The 4,348-nt window shown below is 39.0% G+C and overlaps 1 pseudogene across 1 annotated transcript; it reads right to left on the bottom strand.

Annotated features, from left to right (window-relative positions):
• Positions 1–586: 586 nt before the first annotated feature.
• Positions 587–3,653, bottom strand: LOC143544731 (pentatricopeptide repeat-containing protein At4g02750-like; annotated as a pseudogene). Its single transcript, XR_013137302.1, has 2 exons — positions 2,223–3,653; positions 587–1,529 (listed from the first exon to the last, which is right to left on the bottom strand). The product of XR_013137302.1 is annotated as a pentatricopeptide repeat-containing protein At4g02750-like (transcript).
• Positions 3,654–4,348: the final 695 nt, after the last annotated feature.

Below are 4,348 nucleotides of genomic sequence, written 5' to 3'. Positions count from 1 at the left end.
TACTAATTCGTCTGATTATCGGTATGATTCTAGCAAGTTTGGTTTTTGGATTCAACTAACATTTGTAAAGCTTGAACTACAAGCATGATGATGATGATGATGGTAGTGTTTGTCGATATTGTTACTTTTGGATATTATGCATTATGTTATAAACTATTATATAATATAGAAAAAGGCTTTACGTCATGTATAAGCTTTTACGTGACGTATAGACACCCATATACGCCACTGATAAGTGGCTTATATGGGGCATGTCCGTCACGTATAGGCCTAAACGTGACTTATAGAGATTTTTTAAGTCCATACACCACAGATAGGTTTATCCTTCACATATAGACCTGCATATAGTCCCTCATTCAGATCTAAACATGGGACATTTTCAAAAAACATACATCACATTCACACGAGATCGAACCCAACAACAACGAGCACGACATCCGGCAACATCATCTCCAAACCCCGCAACATAAACACATGTTGGAGGGTACTTATGCACCCATGGTGATGTCATTTGAACTCAGTCAACAACCATGTCCGATGTCATATTTTACCAATCTAAGAGTATGCATAACCAGTCCTGCTGCAAACCACCATGCAATCGACGACGAGCCGTTTGATTTCCGTCGACTTGTGAGACTCATGCTGTTGTGGGTCCCACCTTGAACCCTCCGCCCGCCTATACGAATTCAAACACCTTAATTAAACTCTCCTCATATCATCATTCACCAACAATCACCACAAGAACATACACCGTCCTTAAAATGATGAAACCGGTGAGAATCACTCACAATTATCAACCTCCCTACAATCTTTGATATGTATTTAATAACATTATGACAGTCACCACAAACCCTCAAGTTTTTAAACACACGAATCGGTCGCCCGCTTTGTATATTAATAATCCCAAACGCCACTGCCAGTTTTTCACTGTGGTACCTCAGCATATGCTCCTTTTCCTCTTCTTCTACATCATGCAAAACCAACTTGGGAGAAGAAATATAACCTTCTTCCTTCAATCTAAAATACATTTCTTCAAGATAACCATATATTCTAACTGTATCTGGGTGGGTACAATCCCCAACCGAAAACACATGGATCTTGTTTTGCACTTCAACCCAACTATAACCCGGGACTTTTTTCACACCCGTGTCCCTCATTTTCAACCTCATTGCTCCAACATCACTCCATCGACCCGAAGATGCATATAAGTTTGATAAAATCACATACATGCCTGCATTATCAGGCTCCATTTTGAAAACCATTTGAGCTGCTGTTTCGGCTAAGTCAGTGTTTCCGTATATTCTACTGGCACCAAGTAAAGCGCCCCATGTGGCGGCATCTGGTTCAAAGGGCATGTTTTTCATCAGATTTTGGGCTTCATCTAACCGCCCTGCTCAGCCCAGTAGATCAATCATGCATGTATAGTGTTTTGAATTAGTAGTTATGTTATAATCATGGTTCATTGTGTGAAAGTAGTGTGTCCCTCTTTCTACTAGACCACTGTGACTACATGCAGACAGCACGCCAACCTGCATATATACGAACAGTCAACGAACGTAAACGGACAAACATAAATGAACACAAACGAGCAAGTATAATACATTAAATATCCAATCATGTCAATTAGGCTAGTAAACAAACAGAACAAATACGGACCGAGCATGTTCTCGATCGTCTATTTAACTTTGACCGAAGAAACAATTTAACACAAACAAATAAACGAACAGGGCTTTCTTGTTCGTGTTTTTGTTAAGAAGATGAATGTGTTCTCGTTCGTTATCAGTATAAGCGAACGGTTCACGAACATAAACAAACAAACACAATTGAACAGAGATAAACGAACAAAACTGAGCCAAATCAATTAAAAAGTAAATGTGAACAGCTGTGTGTTGGGCCTAAAAAGTTATTAAAACTAAACTAAATTTCAGTGGGGCCTAAAAGGTTATTAAAACTAGAAGGAATTTTTAAATGAATATGACGTAAAAGAATGAACTTAATCAAATGTAAACTAGCGTACGCAAATGAATGAATATAACGAACTAAATGAATGAACCTAAATGACCGTTCATGAGCATAAATAAACGAACAAGACATGTGTTCATGTTAATAAACGAACATAAACAAACATCCCGCCAAAATGGTTTATGAACGGTTCACTGAACGTTCGGTTCGTTTATATGCACAAAATGCTATGAGACAAAGAATTCATAACAGATGATTACCATAGTCACTTCATCTGGTTTGACTCCGCTTCTCTTCGTTGACTCAAAAACTCTTAAAGCCTCTTTACCAAAACCATGTCGTGCATATCCAGCAATGATTGTGTTCCATGAAACAATATCTTTATCAGAAATCTCTTCAAATATAACATTAGCTTCATCGATGTTTCCACATTTACAATACATAGACAGTAATGCATTGCCTACATACCATCCAGATACAAGCCCTACTTTAACAAGCTGTGCATGCAATTGGTATCCCAATTCTAATGAAGTTATCTCAGCACACGTGCTCAAAATGCAAGAAAATATAGATCTATTTCCCTTTTCTCCATTTCTTTTCATTTCTACAAATAAATTTAACGCTTCTTCATTGTGGCCTAAATGAGCATACCCTGCAATAATTGCACCCCATGAAATGCAATCACGCAAAGGCATTTTTTCAAATAAATCCCTAGCATGACCAATGGAGCCACTCTGTGCAAACCCAGTAATCATCGTGTTCCAAGAACTAACGTTTTTACAAGGCATCGAATCAAACAACTCCTTTGCAACTTCAATTTTCTTACACTGCAAGTAACCAGCAATTATCGCATTCCATGAAACAGAATTCTTTACAGGCATTTCATCAAACACTCTTCTAGCTTCATCTATCATACCGTTCTGCACATACCCAGACACCATAGCGGTCCACGTGTACACATCTTTAACCGGCGATTCATCAAACAACTTCTGGGCTTCAGATAACTGTCCATTCTGGGCGTACCCCGAAATCATCGTATTCCAAGAAACTTCATCCCGTATCGGCATTTTATCAAAAAACCATCTTGCATCAACTAATCTCTTTTTCCTCACATACCCACCCATCAAACAGTTCCAAGAAATCACATCCCAATCCAAATTCGACTCAAACAACTTCCGCGCATCCTCTATCCTCCCATTCTGCACGTAAGCCGCAAGTATCACATTCCACGATATCGAATTCTTATTCGGTATCTTATCAAAAACCATCCTTGCTTCCTCCACATACCCATTCTGAGCATAACCCGACAACATCGCGTTCCAAGAAACCGAATCTCGTTCCGGCATTTGATCGAACAGCTTCCGGGCATCGCCTAAATTCCCATTTCGAACACACCCAGTGATCATGACATTCCATGAAACCAAATCTCTGCTGGGCATTTTGTCGAACATCTGGCGTGCAAGATTGAACCTTTTGTTTAATAGGTACCCGGATACCATTGCGTTCCAAGAAACTGAAGTGCGTCGAGTCATGGATTGGAATATGCGTAGAGCTGAATCGCATTGGCCAGTGCGCATGTAATTGGTGATAGCAGTGTTCCATTGCACAATCTTTGAGTCTGTAATGGTAGCAAGTTTGGGTTTTTGGGAATTTGGCGGTAGTTTTTGGTGTTTAAATGGGCGGCTGTGTAGCAGCCTCGCGAATCCAGTGGCGCGCATAATGCGGTTATTTTGGTTACGGAATGAGGCAGGGCTCAAGTGGTAATCAAATAGGGTGTGGATGGGTCGGTTTGGGTCAGACAGAAACCGTAATCATAACCGAACTATTGGTTAAGTGAAGACTGAAGAACAACAGCAATCGGTTATGGTTATTAAGTTATACAAGTTGTTACAGTTTTGATATGTATCGGTTAACCGTGAATTATAATTGGTCAAAAAATGTATGGGTGTGACTAAAATAGCTCAAAAGAAATGTAAGGTCATGCTTAGTGGAACATTTTGGTAGGAATTTCGAGGCCAAAATGCTCCTAAAACGCCTTATACACCGCTACTCACTTAGTTTTGGCAAGTATTTTGGGTGTCAAAGTTGTGTACACAAAGTTGAGGATCCCGCATTTTGTGAGAGAGAGAAAGGAAGAAAAATAATGATTGTAGAAAAGTTACGGGCTATTTTATCTATACACTTGTTTTTTACAAAACTTTGAAATGCTAAATGGGTGTCATATGATGTAAAACACCTAGGGTGTGAAGTTTTAACTACGCATGATCTAAGTGGGTCTGAAATTTTGGGCTTGAAACTTTTTAACAACTTAAAATGATATTAGACATTTGGACTTGAATAATTCGAGTTTTTGTAAAACTTTATAGATCAATTAAATGTAGTAAGT

The sequence above is a fragment of the Bidens hawaiensis genome, unplaced genomic scaffold, assembly GCF_021521415.1.
Source record: "Bidens hawaiensis isolate Kalapana, Puna unplaced genomic scaffold, B.hawaiensis_p1.1 tig00013743_1, whole genome shotgun sequence".
NCBI classification, from domain to species: Eukaryota; Viridiplantae; Streptophyta; class Magnoliopsida; order Asterales; family Asteraceae; genus Bidens; species Bidens hawaiensis.
This window is presented reverse-complemented; position numbering and strand designations above follow the sequence as displayed.